Genomic DNA, 24,088 nt, shown 5'->3' with positions numbered 1-24,088 from the left:
GGTCTCCCTGTAGCCCCAGCTGTCCTGGAACTCACTATGTAGACCAGGCTGGCCGTGAACTCACAGAGATCCGCCTGCCTCTGCCTCTGCCTCCCAAGTGCTGGAACTACAGGCGTGCGCCACCACGCCCGGCGTGTCTCTTTTTTTTTTTTTTCCTCTGTCTTACCTTTATGGTTGTTTTTTGAGACAAAGTCTCCTCTTAGCCCAAGCTTGCCTCAATCTCACCATGTAACTCAGGCTGGCTTCGCACTCAAGGCAACCTTTCTTCTTTGACCTCCTGAGCACTGGGATAATAGGCATGAGACCTGTGTCTTTCTTCACTTAGAGGCAAAACTGAGACCTGAGGAGTGCAGACTACACAATGACTTAGACAAGAGTCCATACGAGCCAAGTCTCCAGGGTCCTTTGAAACACACAGACACAAAACAGGCCACTTTGTATGAACTGAGCATAAACACGAGAGGAATAAAGGGCATGTGTTGCAGTTTCTAGACCTTCTTCTCTTGTCTTATGCAGTTTTTTATTTACTTATTTATCTTTTTTTTTTTCTTTTTGTCTTTTTGAGACAGGGTCTCCCCGTAGTCAGCTGTAGTCCCAGCTGACCTGAACTCACTATGTAGACCAGGTTGGCCTTGAACTCAAAGGATCTGCTTGCCTCTGCCTCCTGAGTGCTAGGGATTAAAGGCATGCGCCACCACACCCGGCTTACTTATTTATCTTTAAAGAATGTTGTGGAGAGAAAAATCAGGCTGCCTTTGATTAGTCTGGTTTACTTAACTGCTTTAAATTCTATTCCCCTGCCTGAAAGCAAACTTAATTGCCAATAGTAAATGGAATAAATAATATTTATGCCGTCTTCCCAAAATATTACCAGGGCCACAGACTTGCTATTCAGTGTGATCAAAAACAAATGGCTGGGGGCTGGGGATACAGCTGAGTGGTAGAGTGCTGGCCTAGCATGCACAAGGACCTAAAGTTAATCCCCAATACCTAAAACACACACATACACACACACACACGCACATGCACACGCATGCACACATGCACGAACGCACACATGCACAGAGCTGAAGTATGCCAGACATGTGAGGAATGTGGAGGAATGTAGAGAGAAACTCCCAAGACCCAGAGGGGTGATATCTGGGGCCTCCTGAGAGAGATGGGTCAACTCACCAGCCATAGCTAAGAAGCATCCTCTCCTGGGAGGAAGTGGCTACATCATCTATGGTGGGTCCTCAAACCATCTTCTCCTTCAGGCCCAGGGCTCCCAATGAAAAAGGCCTTTAACCTCGATAAATAATCATAAGATAATTTATTCATTCCACAAGTGTTGTACCTCATCCACTGGACCCCAAAAAGACCACAGAGGACCCAACACACCAAAACGCAAAAGCAAAGGTTTATGGTTTGCTTGGGCTCTCAGACCTCACCAACTCAACGGATCCATGCTGAGAGCCCAGAGTAAGGGAGAGTGGAGCCTTTTATAGGTTTTAGACAAAAAGAGGAGGGGGGGATGTGGGAAGCGAGCACAGCCGAGCCAGCCAAAGATGGAGCCCTGGCTGGCTGCCAAACCTTGTGCTGTTTACTTCAACTCTTGGCTGATTGCCAAGGCTCGTGAATCCCGCTTGTTTACCCCAACTCTGAAGTATGGTGAGCCCCAAAACAGGTGCTGCCAGCCTGATGATCTTGCTACGTGCCTATGGGCTACACTCTGCCTGGCCGCTGCACGTGTGTGAGCCCTGATTGGTACCGGCTGGGGGGAGGGCTGTTGGAAATGCTATATAAAGAACTGAGGCGTGTAATAGAAAGACCTACGAACAGCATCATAGTGAGAGAGGATGAAGTGAGAGATATAATAGATTAGAACAGAACAGAAGCAGCATCATAGTGTATGAGATAATGAAAGAGAGAGAATAAAGGATGCAAGAGAAACAGAAGCTTGAACCTCACCTTGGTGTCTGTGTCGTCTTTCCTCGGCTCTGCTGGACAGAGCTGAGGCTCGCGACAGGGGGATACCGAAGATACATTTTGGTTGGATCACGGAGCCCACACGCGGCAACATAATTCTTAACTGATTGGATGTATAAGATGCAGCCCTGGAAGTTTCTTATTGGTAGGTGCTATTCTCAGGGCTGTGGAATGTGCTGACTGTTATCTGTGGGGCCAGGAGTCTCTGTTTTTACCTTATAGGGCAGTTTTCATGCCCAGGCTTGCTTAATCTATAGTTTCCTGGAAGAGTGGGGGACAGCAGGCAGGGGTCAGGGCATGTCTAGGCCTGTCTAAACAGCAGCCAAGCATTTTACAGAAGCTAAAAGAGCAATTAGTGGGGGTCTGGAGGGATTGGGGGGTAGCGGGTGAATGAAGAGGGTCTCAGGATCCTACACAAGCATCTATCAAACAGCTACCTTGGAACAAGCACTCAGAATCCAGTGGGGTACAAGGCAGATAAGTGGTAAGTGGTGTTCACACAGGGGCCAAATCTGCCCTGACACTAAACACTTTTTTAAAAAAAATATTTTATTTTTATTTTATGTGTATGAGTGTATCGCCTGCATGTATGTGAGTGCACCCATTCATGCAATGCTGCAGAAGTCAGAAGAGGGCTTCGGATTCCCCTGGAATAGGAGTTAAGGACGGTTTGTAGCCGCCATCTGGGTGCTAGGAATCAAACCTGGGTCCTCTGTAAGAGCAGTCGGTGCTCTTAACCACTGGGCCATCTCTCCAGCCCTACTAAATGCTTTTGACAGATTATCTACTCGACTCTCACTCCCTCTTTCTATGTATGCAGGCATGTGTGAGTATGTGTGTTTCTGTCTGTGGAGGCCAGAGGACCACATCAGGTGTTTCTTTGTGTGTGTGTAGGTGTGTGGTGTATATATTTGTAGGTGTTCATGTGTAGGTACATGTGTGAATGCATGCACACAAATGTGGAGGCCAGAGGTTGAAGTCAGGTGTCTTTATCACTCTCCCCCTTATGTTTTTAATATTTTATTATTATTCATTCATTCATTCATTTATTTGTTTATTGGTCTTTTTGAAACAGGGTCTCCCTGTAGCCATGGAACTCACTGTGTAGACCAGGCTGGCCTTGAACTCACAGAGATCCACCTGCCTCTGCCTCCCGAGTGCTGGGATTAAAGGCGTGCGCCACCAGGCCCAGCCCTATTTTGTTTTTTAAATGTTACTCTCAGATTTGAGAACTTGAAAATTCTATGACCATTATCCTAGAGAATATGAACCAAGGATGACCTTGAACTCCTGATACTCCTGCCTCCATCTCTCAAGCACTGGGATTACAGATGTGCTCCATCATGCTCAGCATATTTACTTATCTTTAAATTAACAATGACACTCACATCAGTGCTTTACATGTAATAGTTTATCTTTGCAGTGACCCTGCATCAGGATTCTCCAGCAAAACAGAATCAATTGAATAGATGGATGGATGACTAGGTAAGTAGCTAAGCTGGTAGGTAGGTAGGTAGGTAGATGACAGATAGATAGATAGATAGATAGATAGATAGATAGATAGATAGATAGATGATTTATAAGGAATTGGCTCACATGATTATAGAGACTGACCATCACTACTCAATCCCCTATACTGTCCTGGGGGTCAAGTAATTACAGACGAGGGAAAAGGAACCTAAGCCTAAAGTTATGCGTACATCCAGAACCCTCCCTAAGTGTTTCCAAATTGAGACCCTTTGCCATAGGGCTCAAGCCTGGGTCAGTGCAGGAGCTGTTGGCAACATGGGGCCTCACAATTTGTTGAACAAATAAATGAACCCTGAACATGATTTCAACTAAGGTTGCCATGTGCTCAGGCTCTTCTAGGAGATGATTGGGCCCAGGCCTTGTGCAGAAGGTGCTCATTGAATGGATACATGAGTACTGTACCTGTCAGTCCCTCAAGGTCAAGAGTATGAGCCTTAGATTCTTGCCTCTTGTGGCTCACTCATGGGACAAGCCCTTGGAGTAACTAGTGACAGATCCAGAATTAAGATGCCCCAATCATGGTGGTCATGACATATAGAATAAGTCTGGAACTGAGCCCTGCTCTGCCTCTTCCTAAGATGTATGACCTTGTCCAAGTCATGAACTACTTTTGCGTCTAATTGTCACCTGAGAGTAGGTAAAAACAACCCCTATCTCATAGGGTTTTTAAGAAGGTAAGAAGGGCTGGAAAGATGGTTCAGTTAAGAGCACTGGCTGCTCTTGCAGAGGACCCAGGTTCTATTCCCAGCACCCACGTGGTAGCTAACAACTATCTGTAACTCCAGTTCCAGGGGAATCTGAAGCTTTCTTCTGACCTCTGCTGGCATTGTACGACACAGGTCACTTATGTACATTCAGGCAATACACTCATATACATAAAATAAAAATAATAAATGAAACCGGGTGTGGTGGCGCACGTCTTTAGTTCCAGCACTCAGGAGGCAGAGGCAGGTGGAGCTCTGTGAGTTCAAGGCCAGCCTGGTCTACATAGTGAGTTCCAGGACAGCTGGGGCTACAGGGAGACCCTGCCTCAAAAAGACCAAAAAAAAATTAATAAAATAAATACAAATAACATAAAAAAGAAGTTGAAAATATTGGAATAAGCATATTTTTGCTCATGATAAAGTAGTGGCTGTTATTATTTTGGCTTTGATGTGGGGATACAGAGCCTTGCAGCTGAACATTAGGATTCCTCAGAAAACAACCTGCTGATGTAAGACTTTGGGCACTTTTCTCTAAGCACCCCCATCTCGGGTTGGGGTGTCTCCAGCAGTCCAGCTGATGTCACACTGAAGACATTGGAGGCTGGCATCCAGCCAAAGCACCCTTAAATGACAGAAATTGCTCTTTGAAGGATATCTGGTACTTTACCAAAAGCTTGAGCTAGTACAGTCTCCAGACCTCTTGCCAGCTAATTCATTTGAGGCAAGACAGGGTAATCCAACTGGCTTCAGTTCCTCATCCACAAAATGAGAGCATTATTAACAGTGGTTAAGCTGTCAGAGCAGCTCACTGGAAACTTCAGGGGTGTGGAAACTAACATTTGTTCAGCCTTTATTGTGGTCTAGGAACTGCACTACATGATTAACAGACATGATTTCATTGTTGTTCTTTTTAAAAAGATATTTATTTATTTATTATCTTTTTTTTTTTTCTTTTGGTCTTTTTTGAGACAGGGTCTCCCTGTAGCCCCAGCTGTCCTGGAACTCGTTATGTAAACCAGGTTGGCTTTGAACTCAAAGAGATCCGCCTGCCTCTGCCTCCCAAGTGCTAGGACTACAGGTGTGCACCACCACGCCTGGCTAAGATTTATTTATTCTAATTTTGTGCGGATGAGTGTTTTGCCAGGGCTTCCCCTGGAACTGGAGTTGTAGATGGTTGCTAGCTGCCAAATAGGTGCTGGGAACTGAATCCAGGTCCTCTGTAGGAGCAGCCAGTGCTCTTAACTGCTGAACTGTCTTTCTGGCCCCTTATTGTAGTTCTTGTAACAAACTTGTTTTTGTTTTTTAATTAATTAATTATTTATTTATTTTATGTGTATGGGTGTCTTGCCTGCATGTATGTAAGTGTACCATGTGCATGCAATCCTCACAGAGGTCAGGAGAGGGAGTCAGATTCCCTGGAACTGGAGTTAAGAATGGTTGTTAACTGCCCCCCCGCCCTTTTTTTTTGGTCTTTTTGAGACAGGGTCTCCCTGTAGCCTCAGCTGTCCTGGAACTCACTGTGTAGACCAGGCTGGCCTTGAACTCACAGAGATCCACCTGCTTCTGCCTCCATCTCCCAAGTGCTGGGATCACTGGTATGTGCCACCATGTCTAGCTGGTTCAGTCTTTTAATCTTAATTTTACAAATGAGGAAACATGCTACATGATTGTCTGGGGGGAATGTGTCAGGTAGCTGGCAAGAGGCAAAGCAAGAAATCTTAGTCTCCCTATTGTTAGTCAAGGGGCAGCCTAGCCCAGATACCACCAATCACCTTCACACCCCCACCCCCACCCACACCCACACCCACACCTAAATGATCCAGGGGTTGAATCCCCATAAGCACCAGTGAGTCTGAGAGCCACTGGATTCTGCTTTTGATTCTGAGATTGTCTATCTGCTTCATACCAGAGCCTGACTTTTTGTTTGCTAATCTCAGAGTAGCAAAGAGGGAGAAGGCAGCTACACAGGGTTGAAGAACTCTTGAAAGCGCAGGAGCATTTGTTCCCCTTCCTGAAAGCTGAGGTAGTAGAAACTACCAGACGTCATGTAAGACATAACAGACAAGAGCCTGGCGTGGTGGGGCACGCCTGTAATCCCAGCACTTGGGAGGCAGAGGTAGAAGGATCTCTGTGAGTTCAAGGCCAACCTGGTCTACAAAGTGAGTTCCAGGCCAGCCCCCACTACAGGGAGACCCTGTCTCAAAAACACCAGCATAAACAACATAGTTTTAAATTCAAAAACACACACACACACACACACACACACACACACACACAAAGACACAACAGACTTGGGAGTCAGAGCCGCCCCCTTGACAGCTTAATCTCTGAGCTTCAGTTGCATATCTATCAAATGGGCACACTAAGATCAATGTTGCAGGATTATTTTGTGAATTAAATAAGTAAACACAGCACTGGATTCTGGTACCTCTTGGCACCTGCCATAGTATCTTTAAATGTTTAAAGTGCGTCTCACTGTTACATCCCTAGTTCCTAAGGGTATGTCTGGCACAAATGTTTGTGGAAGAGATAACATTTGTAAAGATATAGTCTGCCAAGCTCACAGCTGATCTGCAATAAATTAAATATACATACACATGCGTGTGCATAAAATGAAGAGAAGGAAAGAGGGAAACTGTTCTCTGGCAGGTAGAGTTGTGTAGGATGAACACTATTTGGAATCAGAAGTTCTGGATTCAAATCCAGCCTGACCATTTTTAGCTCTGAGGCAGCACCATGGATTCTTACAGATGACCTGTTTGGTGAATCTCTCTTTTTCCTTGGACCTCTAAGGAAACTCAGTTCTCTTCTAGAAAGATCCCTGACATAGAGGCTGTCTAGGATGGAATTCTACTAGGCTCCCCTGTAGTTTTCAAGTGGGCCTGGACGTTAGGACTTCTGTGTTTAATCTCGGATTGTCCAATTTTAGCAAGGATCTTGCTAAGCTGGTTTAACTAGAACCCCCTAACTTCCATCTCTGACCGTCATCAATATTTTCTCAGGGTCCTCATCCTCCTATTGGTCCCCAAGTGATGTCCCCGGGAAGGACCCTGGCCTGTCTTCAAGAATCCTGTTAGGTGGGTTTGGCTTCATTTTCTGTCCATCGACTCTGCCTTGCTCCTTTGCTATAAATTCCCGGTTGCTCATGCTGAATTCAGGGCTGAGCCAAGTATCTCTGCACAGCGGCAAAATCCCACTGCAGTGGTCCGTGCGTTCACCTGACGCCCCCTCCCTTGTCCCCCCTTAAATAAAGTCTGCCTGACTTTCTTGAACGTGTCATTGAAATTTGTCTTCCTTTAATTTCCCATATATAATATCCTAACTAAATGAGATATTGATTCGGTGCTCGTCCACGAAAAGGGCACAACGCAACCACGGTCTTGAAGGGAACCCTTCAAAAAAGCACCTAACCAGAGGCGAGGGGTGTGCTTTTTGCTAGGATGGGGAAAGGCAGGGGCTTTGGGTTGGTCCAGCATCCGCACAGAATTGCAGAACTGCTAGAAGAAAAGCCCGGAAAAGGAAGGGACATGTAAAGGAACATAAAGGTGAATTCCAGACATGAGCCTTCCACCGGGAAGGGGGGCTTCCCGACTCCCCGCCCCCTTCTTCCCAGGTGCGCAGCCCGTACCGCCCACCTCCTGCGCGGGCGAGCGAGGAGGAGCTGCGCGCTCTAGGACCCGAGGAGGACCGAGCTGTCGGGAGACCGAGCCTCGTCGGGTGCTGCCGCGAGCGGCCGGCCGAGGGGGCTGGAAATGAAAGTAAAGCGCTCCGGAGCCACATGGACCGAGCTGCCGGGGCGGCGGCGCCGGGAGCAGGATGCGGCCGCCCGTAATTAAATAGCATTTACTCTTATTATTACTAATAATAATAACGTAATCATACCTCTAGTCATAGCATACCATTTATCGGGCTCGGCGCAGGCCCGCGGGGAGCGCAGCCCGGCCGAGGTGAGTGCTTGCAGCGGCCGGAGCCCCGCGGGGCAGAGGACGGGTTCCCCGGTCCCGGGCGGAGTGTGAGGGTTGCGGCGCCGGGGCCGCGCCGGGCCGGGGAAGACGCGCGGGAAGCCGGGATCAGGCCGGAGCGCGCGGCCGGGAGAGGCGGCTGCAGCGGCTGGGCAGCGGCGCCCGAACCGCATCACTCCCTTTGCGGGGTCTCCCCTCTCCGGGTCCGCGTACCCCTGCCCCAAAGTTTCAAAGTTATGGTGTGTCTGGGCACCTGCCGCCGGGGAGATGGGGTCCCCCCCGCACCCCAGGCGATGCCTTGGGGTCTCCTCCGGGTCTGGGGCTTTGGGGGTTCACGGATACTTTGCTGATTCTATTGCAAGAAGGGGGGTCTGCGACAGGCAAGGCGGGTGTCCCCCCTCCTTTTGTGTTCGCAGCGCCTGGAGTTGGAGGGGCCGCGGAAAGGGCCGGGGACGATGGCCGGCTGATGGGTCGCCCCTGTCGGTTGCAGCGGCCACGCGAGTCCGGGGATCCTGGGCCTGCGGGCCGGGCCCTGGGGGAGGGGGCGGCAGGAAAGGGGGGCGCGGTCTGGGTCTGCTGAGCAGGAGGGCATTTCCGGTGCTGGCATCCGTCTCTGGGCTCGGAGGCCTGCTAGGTAGCCAGTAGCCAGGCTTCGAGATTTGTGGAGATTGTGGGGCTCGCGGGCTGTGGTGCTTGGGGGGGCTCCCAAGCAGGGCTGCGGACCCTGGAGATGCTGAACCGACCTAGAACACCCCCTCCTATCCTCCGTGGGCAGAATGCTCCTCTAGGACTCGTTACCCTTTTTTCTCTCCCCTTTTAAGCACTCTTATAAGGTGCTTGGATTGCGGGTCCTTTGCGGAGACAAAGCCATCCACCCCCACCCCCAGGTCGGGGAATCATGTAGCAAGAGTTCATTCTTTATAACAGGATGTTGCGGTGTTCGTGGGGAAGACTGGGCTCGCTGGAGCCACCAATGAGTTTAGAGGGTTCTGGAGGGGCCTGGGTCTCCAGCGTGGGTGTGGAGGGCCCACACTCAGGGTGATTGGGGATTTATTTTATCCCCTGGTTGCTAGTTGGGAACCCCCAACTCCTTGCCATTTTCCTCAATGCCTGCAGTTCATCCAGTCTGATGAAAATAGCAGATCCTTGAATTTTTACACAAATGCGATAATTATAGTACATTTAGCAACTATATTGGACACAGCATTCTAGTGGAATCCTTGCCTCTACTACCAAAACTGCCCCCACAGACATACTCTCTGATGCCTTCCCTTCCATCTCCCGTGGAAATCTGCTGCAAGCTAGAAGCCATGTCAGACCCAACCCTGGCTGGAGCAGGTTCCTGGCCCTGTGTGTGTGTGTGTGTGTGTGTGTGTGTGTGTGTGTGAGTATACCCTGATCTGGGCATAGGTGGGCTCATCTCTCCTTCATGACAATTATACTAGGTAGACATTTTTCAATCCTTATTTTTCAGATGAGGAACTCAAAGGAATAGGAATAGAAGAGAGCACCTGGCACCCTCTTCTGGTATCCATGCTTGTGCACAGGTGTGTGCACCCAGGCATGTGTGCATACATTCACATAGACACATAGACAAAAATAAATACATTTCTGAAAAAAAGAAATAGCTTGAAAAAGAAAGAAAAAACATTCAACTCCAGTCAGTGCACTGCAGAAAGAGACAACTTGGAAGGCTGGAAAAGTTCAGGAAGGCTTCATGTAGGGAGTAGAGCTTGGGCTTGAAGTAAGGGGGTACTTAGTGGAGAAAAGGAAGGGAACTCTTGGGTTAGCTCCTATTCTGTGCTAGCAGGCTAGCATATTTTCTCTTTTTAAGAGTTCTTTAGAGCTGGGCTTAGTGGCACACACCTTTAATCCCAGCACTCGGGAGGCAGAGGCAGGCGTATCTCTGTGAGTTCAAGGCCAGACTGGTCTATATAGTGAGTTCCAGGCCAGCTGGGGCTACAGAGAGACCTGGTCTCCAGAGATGGCTCAGCAGTTAAGAACACTGACAGTTCTTACAGAAGACCCGGGTTTGAATCCCAGCACCCATATGGCAGCTAACAACTGTTGGTAACTCCAGTTCCAGGGGATCTGACAGCCTCGTCTGACCTCCAAGGGCACTGCACTACACAGGTGTACTTACCTACATGCAGGCAATACACCCATACACATAAAATAAAAATAATAAATAAAATATTTTAAAAAGATTTCTTTAGCTGGGCATGGTGGCGCACGCCTTTAATCCCAGCTCTTCTTGGGAGGCAGAGACAGGTGGATCTCTGTGAGTTCAAGGCCAGCCTGGTCTACATAGTGAGTTCTAGGACAGCTGGGACTACAGGGAGACCCTGTCTCAAAAAGACTAAAAACAAAACAAAACAAACAAACAAAAAAAGATTTCTTTAATATTTTTAAAATATTTTATTTTTGTTTTACGTGTATGAGTGTATTGCCTATGTGTATGTGAGTGCATCCGTGTCGTGCAGTGCCGTGGAGGTCAGAAGAGGGCTTCGGATTCCCCTGGAACTGGAGTTAAGGACAGTTCATAGCAGCCATGTGGGTGCTGGGAATCAAACCCAGGTCCTCTGCAAGAGCAGTCAGTGCTCTTAATCACTGAGCCATCTCTCCAGCCCCCAAGAGTTCTTTAATATTTAAAAAAATACCTTTTGACTTAAATTCTCTCTAACTGTAGTTCATGAAGAGTGGGCATTTGTGTCTGTATTTCCCTGAAGAATTTGAGGAACTCAAGATTTCCATGGCCACCTCAAGGTCACTTGACTGGCGTCGAACCCAGGACTTTATGATCCTTGAGTGTGCATCTCTGACATGCAGACAAGTGCTAGGACTGGGGAGTCTGAACTGGAAAATGCAATAGGCATGAGGGTTCACTCTGAGAGGTCAGTGGGCTGCTCAAGGCCAGAGTTCTACTGAAGGGGCTCTGTGCCCCCTTGCCCAGTCAAAAAGACTGAATGGTTGTAGAAGGGGGCTAGTTCTGCGTGTGGAAATCTGAGTAAATTCAGTTCCTTAGTTGCTGTTAGGGGCCCATTTACCATCCTGGAAGAGCTTGGAATTTGGGCACAAGATGGATATGGACCATTAACCTGAACTTCCCAAGGACAGGAACTGGCTCTGATTCACCCTCTGCCTCCAGCCCTGGTGGACGTGCCAGGAGGACACGTCTGCTATTATGTTGTCAAACTGAGTTATGCCCCAGTGTGGAGGAGGCAGGCCTATTTTGCCTGGAGTGGAAGGTCTTCCTAGAAGAACTGGTATGTGAATAATGCTTGAAAGATAGGGCAAGAGAGGCCATTCAGAGTGGAGACAAAGATGGACAGTCAGGGGCTTCTGAAGCCTACAGACCAAGACACGTGGCACAGCCATAATTAGGGGGCAGCTGTGAGTTCAGGTTCAAGCCAGGCTCTGTCACATCCTTTCTCTGTTGTCCTTTTGGTCTTCTGAAAGTGAGTCCTAAGAGCATTTGTTTGTTTTTCTTTACCTTTTTTTTTTGAGTTTTGAATTTTGAGATTGGGTCTCACCAAGTCACCCTGGCCTGCCTGGAACTGGCTGTGTCAACCAAGCTGGCCTCAGTCTTGCAGTGTATCTTCTGCCTCTGCCTCTCAAGTGCTGGAATTACGGGCACGTTCTACCATGTTCTGACAAGTCCCGAGAGTCACTGATGATTGAGGGTAACAAGTGAAAGAAGCAAGAAGGCTGAAGAGACAGCTGAGCAGTTAGGAGCGCTTGCTGCTCCTGTAGAAGACCTGAGTTCTGTTCTCAGCATTCACGCCAGGCAGCTCACAACCACCTGTAACTCCAGCTCCAGGGGATCCAGTACCTTCTGTCAGCTTCCTGGGCACCCACACTTATGTGCACATACCCACACACAGACAGACATACATACACATACACAGAATTAAAAATAAGCCAGCCTGGTCTACATAGTGAGTTCCAGGACAGCTGGGGCTACAGGGAGACCCTGTCTCAAAAAGACAAAAAAAAAAAAAAAAATCCTTTTTGAAAAAAAGAAACTAAAAGTGCTTAAAATTTTTTACTAATTTAGCAGCTGCACCCATAAGTGTTTAGTGGTCAAACCCAGGTGTCCTAGATTAGTTTATTTGACCCTCAGAACAGTCCTATAGTAAATTTCCATGATTGTACCCATTTTACTGATAAAAGGGAGGTCAGACACAGAGTTTAGATGACATTGCTAAGTCACAGAGCTGCCAAGCAAGCCCAGTTTGTTTCCAGTAGGGGATCACAAAGGTTGAGGGGAGTGTGTGGTGGGGCCACAGTACAGACCTGAGACCACAGAAGGTGGGGGTGTCCACCCAGGAAGGCTGGCCACAGCCTACCGGGAGGTTCAGCGGGTGATGAAGTGACTTCTATGGCAGCTCCTGGAGCCTGCCCAGAAGCCGGCTCCTTTCATCACCTTTAATGGCCCGTAGCAAACGGGCTTGTTTTCCTTTCTCTGTCAGCACCAGCCACAGGACTCCTTCCCACCTTATTTATTTCCCCTGGTGAGTCTGTCTCTGTGCATGCACCTTGATGGCTTCTGCAGGTGTTAGCGCTGCTTCCCCAGCAGGCTGCGGCCCCCCCGGAGGGAATGTAGCATTTCTGTCTTCAGAACCCATCTTCTCTCTTCAGCACCTTCTAGTTGACTTCAATAACAATTCTTGAGCCCTGTAGCAAAGGCTGGGACACAATGGGAGTAAGGACAGTTGCCACTGTATTTTAATGCCACTGTGTGTCAGCACAGTGTTTGGCACCTTCTGTGCCATCAGGTATCAAATCCACTTAACCTCTCTGTAAAGCAGAATCATTATTAATCACCAGCCCTGTTTTGCAGATGAGGGGATGGAGGCTCAGAGAGGTAAGGAACGCTTCCAGGATCATCCAGCTGAAGTCAGATGGCTACAGGCCTACTGGACTCCAGAGCTTAAAGTCTTTTGTGGGGTCTCATGTAGGCCAGGCTGGTCTCAAAGTCACTGTGTAGCTGAGGTTAGACTTGAATTCTTAATCCTTCTGCCTCCACCTCTCAAGGGCTGGGGAGATGGCTCAGTTAGCAAAGTGCTTGTCATACCTAAGTTTGATCCGTAGTACCCAAATAAAAAAAGCTGGGCAAGGCTAGGCTGGTGGTACACATCTTTAATCCCAGCACCCAGGAGGCAGAGGCAGGTGTGTCTTTGTGAGTTTGAGGCCAGCCTGGTCTACGTAGCCAGTTCCAGGTCAGCCAGGGCTATATAATGAGACCCTGTCTCAAAAAAACAAAACAAAGGAAGCTGGAGAGATGGCTCAGGAATTAAGAGTGCTTGTGGTAGGACCAAGAGGACCAGAGTTCAGATGCCAGTACACACACTTGTAACCACAGCTCCAAGGAGGGTGGAGATAGGATCACTGGGGCTTGCTGGCTTCTAGCCTAACAAGAAAATGTGAGCCCCAGGTTTAGGGAGAGACCCTGCCTCAAAGGTGTAGGCAGAAAGTGATAGAGGAAGGCACCCAATAAGTGTGTGCACACAAACATACACACAAATCTTTAAAATTTTGGGTAATCCCAGGCCTGAGGTGCAGGAGCCATCAAGTGCTGGGATTACAGGTATGTGTACCATACCCTCTGAGAGCCTGAAGTCTGAAGTATTTTAACTGCCATGCACAAGACACAGTCTCCACCGGTTACCAGTTTCTTTCATTTGGGGAGCAGGAAGTGGGAGCCCCCAGTGCCTCACACATGTTAGGTAACGTCTCTACCACTGAGCTTCCCCGTCCCCCCCCCGCCCCCAACACACACCTTTTTATTTGAGACAGGGTCTCCTTGTAACCCCTGCTGGCCTGGAACTTGCTATGTAGACCAGGCTGGCCTTGATTGCACAGAGATCTGCCTGCCTCTGCCCTGTTGGGTTCTTTTCTTATCTGTCTGGAAATGAAACATTTATTTTTCTATCACTAACATTTATTTATTTATTTACTTATTTAATTACTTGTTTAAGACCATGTCTGAAGCACTAGAGAGATGGCTTCCTGTTTAAGAGCACTTTCTGGTCCTCCCAAGGACCGGAGTTCAGTTCCCAGCACATCTGCCAGCTCACAACTACCTATAACTCCAGCTCCAAGGGATTTGATGCTTTTTTATGGCCTCCACAGGCACCTACACCACAGACATATGCACATGCACATACTTACACACATTCACACACACACACAAATCTTAAAAAAAAAAAAAAGGGTGTGGCGTGGTGGTGCACACCTTTGATCCCAGGGCTCGGGAGGCAGAGGCAGGCAGATCTCTGTTTTCATGACAATCTTTCAAGGTAAGAGGCATCCCTGATTCTCAGAAGAAAATTGAGGCTGTGTGTTCTTCCTCCTACTGTGTCCAAACTGTGGCTCTAAAGACAACAGAGTTGTCCAGTTCTCTGAGACCAACAGCTGTTTTTGGTCTTTTTGAGGCAGGGTCTCCCTGTAGCCCCAGCTGTCCTGGAACTCACTATGTAGACCAGGCTGTTTTTAACTTATTTAAAAAAAATTTATTTTATTTATTTACTTGCTGTTTACTTTATGAGTGTTGCCTTTTATTTTTGGTCTTTTTGAGACAGGGTCTCCTTGTAGCCCCAGCTGTCCTGGAACTCACTATGTAGACCAGGCTGGTCTTACAGAGATCCACCTGCCTCTGCCTTCCGAGTGCTGGGATTAAAGGCGTGTGCCACCACGCCCAGCCCTATTTTTTATTTTTATGTGTGTGTATGTATTGCCTGCATGTAAGTAAGTGCACCTGTGTTGTGCAATACCCGTGGAGGACAGAAGAGGCTGTTGAATCCCCTAGAACTGGAGTTAAGGACAGTTGTTACCTGCCATGTGGGTGCTGGGATTCAAACCCAGGTCTTTTGAATAGTCAGTGTTCTTAACCACTGAGCCATCCCTCCAGCCCCTTGATAGCTTCTTTCTGAAGTGTCAGGTCAGCCAGTGACCATTCACTGCCTGTGAACCCTGCAGCCACAGTCCAGGCTGTGACTAGCCCATCTGGGGTTTTCAAAAGTTGCCCTGGGACAACCTGGCAGCACATGCTCATACAGTCCTGTCAGTCATTCTTGGCCTCCACCTCCTTTCTTTGGTCCAGGTTCATTTGCCCTGTTTGCTGTAAGGGTCCAGTGAAGGGCTTTGGAAGCTTTTAAAGACCATCCAGTGTGAGGTAATGTCAAGAGTACTTAATAACATCCAGAATGTTCCTGAATCTTCTCCATTTTCTGCCTCGATACAGTCCTGGACTATTGTAGTAGCTTGTCTGTGTTCTGGTATCCCTCTGGTCATCAAGGGATCTCCTCAAGATTTAAATGAGATCCTGCATCTCTTGCTATGGAACCCTCTAGTGACAGGCACAGAGCCCAGCCCTGGCTCTCTGGTAGGACCCGTCTCTCTCTGATCAGCCCCAGCCTGCCCCCTGCACTTACTTCCTCCTTGGGATGCCCAGGCTCCAGGGCTGTAGTCTCACCAGCCTGTGTTTTCCTTGAACATGCTCAGCTTGATCCTACTCTAGCCCCAGCACCCTTCCCTGCCCTCTGCTGGGTGTACTCTTGTCCCTGTTATTGTGTAAGATTGGTTCCCTCCATCTCTTAAATGCCACTCCCTCTTAAGAGCCTTTGCTAAGCTTCCCTACTTCCTATTTATTCTTTGCCCTAACCTCTGCCTCTTGTGCCTTTTTTTTTTTTGCTCTTTTTGAGACAGGGTCTCCCTGTAGCCCCAGCTAGCCTGGAACTCACTATGTAGACCAGGCTGGCCTTGAACTCAGAGATCCACCTGCTTCTACCTCCCAAATGCTGGGATCAAAGGTGTGCACCACCACACCGGTGGGCTTGTCTTGTGGCTTTAACGCTGGCCTATTGTGTGTGTGTGTGTGTGTGTGTGTGTGTGTGTGTGTTTATGTGTTTGCAGATGGACATCTGTGTGCAAGCATGTGTGCATGTGTGTCCACATGTGCATGAAGGCTAGAGGGCAGCCTCAGGTGTTGTTCCTCAGGAGCTATTCAGCCGTTTTTGACACAGGGTCTGTCATTGGCCAGAAGTCGACTGAGTAGATTAGACTGGCTTATGAGCGAACCCCAAGGATCTGCCTGTTTCTGTCTCCCCAGCACACGGATTCTAAGTGTGCACCATGGTGGCCAGCTTTCAACGTGGGTTCTGGGTGCTGGACTCAGGTCCTGTGCTTGCCTTGCAAGCACTGTACCCACTAAGCCATCTCCCCAGTCCAATGTTGACCTGTTTTTGTGTTTTCTCCCCTGTGAACAACAAGCTCCTTGAGGACAGAGACTTTATTAACCATGTTTCCTAGTATGGGGACGGCTCCGTGCTCATAAAAGTGTTCCATGCTTTACTTATCGAATAAGTGAATAAAAACAGCAAGTTGAGGGGCTGGAAAGATGGCTCAGCGGTTAAGGGCACTGACTGCTCTTGCAGAGGACCCAGGTTCGATTCCCAGCACCCACATGGCAGCTACAAACTGTCCTTAACTCTGAAGCCCTCTTCTGACCTCCATGGCCCTCTTCTGACACGGGTGCACTCACATACGTGCAGGCAATACACTCATACACATAAAAACAAAACAAAAAACAGCAAGTTGGCCATAGAATAGCCCTTACCAAAAAGGGGTGACCTAGACAGAAACTGCAAAATCCATGTTGACTGACTGACACCCACCCCAGTGCAGCAGAAATTGATTCTGATTTGCTCCGCAGAGGCAGGTGAGTACAGATAACAGAACTGAAGCTCAGAGAGGTCCCCTGAAAGCCTGTGTGAGACTGTGTGGGATCTGAACCCAGGGCTGACGGACTCCACAAACACTAGCCTGCCTCCCTGTTGACATCAGAGTAGGTGGTGGACTACGGGGCTTCTCCAGCTCCCAGGAGCAGTGACTAACCAATTGATCAGGACAAGAGAGGATCCCTCAGTTTTACGCTGAGTGATGGGTTCTGGGTGATTCTGTTTATTTTGTTCTTTATGCTTGCTTATGATTTCCAGCGATAAACTGCGCTGTCTTTTCTTTTTTTCTTGACTCCAGTTCCAGGGGAATCCAACACCCTCTTCTGACCTCCACAGCATTCCATGACAGGGCTGCCCTCACATAAATGCAGGCAATACACTCATATACATAAAATAAAAATAATAAAGCTGGGTGTGGTGGCACAGGCCTTTAACCCCAGCACTTGGGAGGCAGAGGCAGGTGGATCATTGTGCGTTCAAGGCCAGTCTGGTCTACATAGTAAGTTCAGGTCAGCTGGGGCTACAGGGAGACCCTGTCTCAAAATGACAAAAAAAAAATTTCAACTTCATGTTAGATAAAAATGTAAAAGATTGCTCATGAAATAATTTAAACTTTTTCTAAATCTTCTAGTAAATAGGTAGACCGCATCTCTAGTTGTTTTTGGTTTTGTTTTGTTTTTTAAATATTTTATTTATTATTTTTATGTGTATGAGTGTATTGCGTGCATGTATATGAGTGCACCTGTGTTGTGCAGTGCTGTGGAGGTCAGAAGAGGGCTTCGGGTTCTCCTGGAACTGGAGTTAAAGATGGTTTGTAGCCACCATGTGGGTGCTGGGAATTGAACCCGGGTCCTCTGCAAGAGCAGTTGGTGCTCTTAACTGCTAAGCCATCTCTTCAGCCCCTGGTTTTGTTTTTAAGTGGGTACTGGCTGGGCATGGTGACAGACATCTTTAATCCCAGCACTTGGGAGGAAGAGGCAGTTGGATCTCTGTGAAGTTGAGGCCAACCTGGTCTATATAGTGAGTTCCAGGTCAGCTGGGGCCACAGGGAGACCCTGTCTCAAAATAAAATAAATATATGAAAGAAAGAAAGTGGGTTCTATTTTTTTTATGTAGTATATATGTTGAGTGCACATGTGTGTATGATATGTGTATGGTATATGTGCACATATGTGTAAATGTATGCCCTTCTGTGTGTTCAGAGCCAGAGGACATTGGGGATCCTGCTCTGTCAATCTCTGCCTTATTCCCTTGAGACAGGGTTTCTCACTGAACCCAGAGCTAGGCGGGTGGCCCCCAGTCCTCCTGTCTGTGCCCTTCACAGTGCTGATGTGAAGGTTAAGGCAGCCACACCAAGCTTTGTATCTGGTGTTGGTATTGAGCCCAGGTCCTCATGCTTGCACAGCTCTTGCTGAGCCACCTCCTGTCTCCTTTCTTAGTTTTCTGAGGCAGGATCTCATGTAGTCTAGGTTGGCCTTCAAATTCATACGTAGCTAATGCTGGCCTTGAACTTTTGGTTCTCCTGTCTCCTCCCAAGTGCTGGGATTATTCGTATGCCCAGCATATGTTTGAAAATTCAAATCATGTATATAATGTGTTTTTGATCAACTCCCCCCCTTCCCTCCAATTCCTCCACTACCCTCCTATGACTTTCCCCTCCTAACTTCATATGCCCTTTTTATTTTTTAAACCCACTGAGTCCATTTAATGCTATCTTTTTTTTGGTCTTTTTGAAGCAGGGTCTCCCTGTAGCCCCAGCTGTCCTGGAACTCACTATATAGACCAGGCTGGCCTTGAACTCACAGAGATCCGCCTGCCTCTGCCTCCCAAGCGCTGGGACTACAGGCGTGCACCACCACCATGCCTGGCTCATTTTGTGCTATCTTTATGGGCCTGGGTATAGACCATCAACTGGAGCACAGGTAGCTTCATAAGGGTCACATCCCTGAAGAAAACTGACTCTACCAGCAGCCATCAGTTGCCAGTAGCTCATCAGCTAGGGTGGGACTTCATGCACCCTTACCCCATCCATGTAGGATTTTGTCTGGTTTGATCCTGTACAGGTATTGTTCAGGCACAGCCGTTGTGAGTTCATATGTGCAGTAGTTCAGCAAATACAGCTTACCTGGAGCCATCTATTGCTTCTGGCTCTTACAGTCTTTCTGTCCCTGCATTCGCAGTGACCAGTGAGCTTTGAGAGAAAGGGATGTGATACAGCTGTCCCATTTAGAGCTGATGCCTAGCATATTTTAAAAAATTTTTTATTGATTTTTTTTTGTGTATTTCATACCCCCTTTATACCCCCTTCCCTTTTGACATCCTTCCATAACCCCGCCCCTAACTGGAGTTCATACATTCTGTCATTTGTATTAAGGCCCATCATGTAAAGTTAATGTCCTCAGATGTCCCTCAGGGCAAGTTCATCCACTGGAATTTAGTCAGCCTATCTAGAGTCCCTCCCTTTAAGATCAGCTCATCCTCACCCAGCAGTTATCAGCTGCCAATAATTCAACTAAGATTGGGACCTGCTGTTCATTTCCACAGTTCTGTGCTGGGTTTTTGTCTAAGTTTGTGTGGGTCTTGTGCATGCTGATGCCATTGCTGTAGGTTTGTATGAGAAGGGTCCCAGGAGCCTGTAGGACTATATCTGTTTGGTCTCTCACCTCCTCCCAGGCTCCTACAGTCTTTCTGTCCCCTCTTCCACAATGGTCCCTAAGCCCTGGGTGGGTGGATTTTAATATAGGAGTCCTGTCCAAGGACCCAACTCTGTAGACTGTTATTCTCTGCATTTTGGCCATTTGTGACCTTTTATGTCCCTGGCCCTCTGTTGCATGAGGGAGCTTCAGTGATGAGAGTTGAAAGATGCATTAGTGTTCTCTTCATCCCTTGTTCTGTGAATCTCAGGAGTAGAGGTTGCTCTGTAGATGTGCCACTTGGGCTTGGGCAGTTCACAGTCTCTGTGTGACCAGTTGTGGAACTCTGTAATTATCTCCATCTCTTCAAAAAGAAGCTTCTTTGATGATTGGTGATTGGGATACTTGTTTACAAATCCAAGGATCCATATCTTTTTTAAAAAATATTTTATTTATTATTTTTATTCTATGTGTATGAGTGTATTGCCTGCATGTATGTGAGTGCACCCACGTTGTGCTTTTCTGAGGAGGTCAGAAGAGGACTTTGGATTCCCCTGGAACTAAAGTTAAGGATGGTTCGTAGCTGTTATGTGGGTGCTGGGAATCAAACCCGGGTCCTCTGCAAGAACAGTCAGTGCTCTCAACTGCTAAGCTACTCTCCAGCTCAAGGATCCATATCTTGCACATAGTAAGAAACTACACATGCCTAGAGATGTGACATCTTAGAGTTTTCTCTAAGATCTATGACCTCTCCAGCTATGAGTTTACAGTACCACATATGAGTTTCCTCCCATTGAGTGGGTTTTAAATCCAATTAGGTAGCTGTTGATTACTCCCAAGATAAAAGTGCCAATACTGCACCAATCTCGTTTGCAGCGCTGGTCATTGATGTGGTTTTTAGGCCTTGAAGGTGGTTTTGGACCATTGATTGATGAGCTCCCTTACCAGCTTGCATAGTGCTCTCCAAAGCTATGAGAGCTAGCCTTCAGGGGAGGAGGCTTCCAGGTCAGTTCCAGCTCCATTGCTCCAAATCCTGTGTCCAAAGTATCTCCTGTCTTCAGCAGTAGGGTCTTACCTTCAAGTTCTGGGAGGCAATCAAGAACTGTGGCAATAGCCTGTATAATTTTGGGAGTCTCTTGGACTACCCTGGCCAACAACTCAAAGGAAGTTTTCTCCTTTCTGGCACTGTTTCTTGTTACGTAGCCTTCAGCTGTACTCACAGAGCCCAGCATATTTTTTGTCATGTGTTATCACATCTGTAGTCTTCTGAGGTCTTTTTTTGGTGATTTTTTTTTTTTTTTTTGAGACAGGGTCTCACTGTGTAGCCCTGGCTGCCCTGAAACGCACTATACAGAGGAGGTTGGCCGCAAACTCACAGAGATCCACCAGTCTCTGTCTCCCAAGTGCTGGGATTAAAGGCTTGCATCATCACACCCAGTCCTTGTGTTATATCTAGATAGGTTCCATTATGTAGTCCTGGCTGGCCTGGAACTCGCTGTGTAGAACAGACTGGCTTTAAACTTGTGACAGTCCTCCTGCCTCTGCCTTCCCAGTGCTGGGACTAGAAGTGTGTGCCACCAGACCGGGCCTATATCGGTGGGACTTTAGGGGGAAACTGGAGCCTGAACCCGCAGAAACAGAGATGAGGTTTTGAACCATTCCTGTGTAGTTTGACCCCAAGTTCTTGGGAGGGTGGGACAAGGTTATGAAAGTGAAAATCCTCTGTAGTGGACGACTTTGGAAAGAAGGGCGAGTAAGTTTTCTGCTGACACTTAACTTTGTGAGGAGGTGTAGGAGGAAGCTGGGGAAGCTTCCTGAACTATGATTTCTGTTAAAGAGGGCCAGTTACAAAGAAAGCAAACTCAGATTGCTGAGGCCTGTGGGTATTCCACACCCCTTCCTTAACCCTCTTTCCTGGTGGAGCCTGGAGTAATGCCAGCAGCTCTGTCTTCCTTAGCAACAGTGTCACCTTGTGCCAGCCACCATCCAGTCTAAGCCCTACTTTTCTGTCAGCAATGGGATGGTAATACCTGCCTATGAGATGATTGTGGGCATAAGTGATTCCTTAGCCCAGAACTTTTCTTTTCAGACCTTTCTCAGACCACAGGATAAGGAAACCAGTTCTGTTCTGAATCTGGACTCCTTTTGTGTATGTGTTCATATATGTTTTTGGCAGGTACATGGGTCTGCATATGTATGTGTAGAGGACAACCTCAGGGGTCATTCCTAAGGAGACATCCACTTGTCTTTTGTGACAGGATCTCTCACTGGCCTAGAGATCACTGATTAGGTGAGGGTGGCTGGCCAGAGAGCCCCAGGGATCAGCCTGCCTTGCCTCCTAGTACTGGGATTACAAGTGCATGCCACTGTGCCTTTTTAATAGTTTATTTTTATTATTTTTATGTGTATGAGTGTATTGCCTGCATGTACGTGAGTGCACCTGTGTCGTGCGATGCTGCAGAGGTTAGAACAGGGCTTCAGATTCCCCTGGAACTGGAGTTAAGGACGGTTTGTAGCCGCCATGTGGGTGTTGGGAATCAAACCCTGGTCCTCTGCAAGAGCAGTCAGTGCTCTTAACCGCCGAGCCATCTCTCCAGCCCTTGTGCCTTTCTTTTTTTTTTTTTTTGGTCTTTTTTGAGACAGGGTCTCCCTGTAGCCCGAGCTGTCCTGGAACTCACTATGTAGATCAGGCTGGCCTTGAACTCACAGAGATCCACCTGCCTCTGCCTCCCAAGTGCTGGGATTAAAGGCATGTGCCACCACACCCGGCGCTGTGCCTGACTTTTTAAAATGTGGGTTCTAGGGATCAAACTCAGGTCCTTATGCATGCAAGACAAACACTTTACTGGCCAAGTATCTTCCCAGCCTTGGACTTCTTTATCAATTCATTCAGCAAGATTTGCCAGTGAGTTTTAATGTAGCTACTATAATTTCAAAGTTGCAATGAGGACACACATTTTGTTATTTGCAGTAACTAACATGTGATTGGAAAAGACTGCGGGGGTGCTGGCCACGTGGAACTCAAGGACAGGACGACAGTGTTTTGTCTCCATTCATAGTTGGAGGACACACTAGCTCTTGTCTGGGGTTAGAGTGGTGTTTTCTCATCTACACTTAAAGCCACTGAAATCTCTCTACTAAGAATCCCTGCCATGGACCATGCTTGACACCTTGCAGATGATAGAACTAAAATATGACCCACCCTGGTATCCATGGAACAGAGGATCCAGGAGTGGGCAGACATCCTTGCACAGGCTGTGGGGAAAGAATATTGCAGACCCAGGATGCTGACTGGTAAGGCTGAAGATCATAAAATTAAACCTTTCCTGCTCTGACTGAGGGAGCTATGGAGGCCCACCCGGTGCCAAGAATCTTCAGAGATGACAGAACCTCGAGTGGTGAGCACATGGAATGCAGCCAGCTGCGTTCTGGATGGACCATGTGCACATGTGGGCAGGGTGAAGATGGGAGTGGAGCTCTGTTGATGGGGGGGTGACAGAGTGGACTCCAGAGCCAACTGCTAGGGTACAAACCCCAGGTCTGTCATGCCTCACAGTGTGACGCTGGTGGGCTACTTCACCCTGTTTCTTCATGTACAAAATGAGGATGTAATTGTTCTTTTTTACAAGGTATTGTGAAGACTAAGATTAGATTGAAAGCTTTTGGCACAGAGTGTGGTAGGAGAAAGTATTTGTCCAGGTTGATGGATGTCAGCCTCTTGACCTCAGATTCCTGGGCTCCTCCTGAGTAGAGGTTTCTAAGCACTGTTTCTCTGAGCTGCTCCTAGATGACTCTCATGCAGCCTCTGCCTTCAGGAACTCATAGTTTAGGAGGAAGCAGAGACATATGTATATAATTGGAATTGTCTAAGATAAGCACATTGCTTGGGATGGGCACGGGGTGCTGAGCTTTGGTGGGGGTTGGGAAGAAGGACTTCCTGGTTGGAAGACACCTTGGCCAAGCTTTAAAGAAGCACTGGGTGTGGAGGATGTCTCATGCAGAGAAGGCAGCTTGATGGTCAGTCAATGCTGGGCGTGACATCCCAGGCCTGGCCACAGGGCCAGGGGAGGCCAGGCATGCCCTGCCGTGCTGTAGGCACCAGCTAAAGAACTTGGACTTTGTTCCCTCATTAGTGATGTCATGGAAAGTTTTTGTTGGTTTTTTAACTTTTTATTCACAAGAAGTTGTAAAAGTTATACAAGGAATCTTCTTTACCAGTTAACCCCTAACAGAGATATTTTATATTTGATTTCATTATTAAAACCAGGGAATTGGCCTTGGTACATTATTGGACTAGAAAGATTATTCAGGTTTCCTTTTTTCTAAAGACAGGATCTCCCTGTAGTTCCAGCTGGCCTGGAACTCACTATATAGACCAGGCTGATCTGGATCTCACAGAGATCTACCTTCTGAATGCTGGTTCCCAGTCCCCTGACAACTGGGACCAAAGGCATGAGTCACTCACCCACAGCTTGTTTTCTTCCTTTTCTTCCTTCCTTCCTTCCTTCCTTCCTTCCTTCCTTCCTTCCTTCCTTCCTTCCTTCCTTCCT

The 24,088-nt window shown here is 47.7% G+C and overlaps 1 protein-coding gene across 4 annotated transcripts in view; it reads left to right on the top strand.

Annotated features, from left to right (window-relative positions):
* The first annotated feature begins 7,865 nt into the window (after positions 1-7,865).
* Zc3h7b (zinc finger CCCH-type containing 7B) overlaps positions 7,866-24,088 on the top strand; it is a 64,057-nt gene continuing 47,834 nt past the window's right edge. The window contains exon 1 of one of the 4 annotated variants that reach the window (XM_029569187.1): positions 7,866-8,149. The gene's annotated coding sequence lies outside the window, so the exon portion shown is untranslated. The remainder of the gene's footprint in view (positions 8,150-24,088) is intronic. The other 3 variants (XM_029569188.1, XM_029569189.1, XM_008844808.3) reach the window with 3 other exon arrangements.

This window comes from Nannospalax galili, unplaced genomic scaffold (assembly GCF_000622305.1).
Source record: "Nannospalax galili isolate Female #2095 unplaced genomic scaffold, S.galili_v1.0 scaffold180, whole genome shotgun sequence".
In the NCBI taxonomy this organism is placed as follows: domain Eukaryota; kingdom Metazoa; phylum Chordata; class Mammalia; order Rodentia; family Spalacidae; genus Nannospalax; species Nannospalax galili.
The sequence above is the reverse complement of the archived record's forward strand: the minus strand, read 5'-3'. Positions and strand labels throughout refer to the sequence as shown.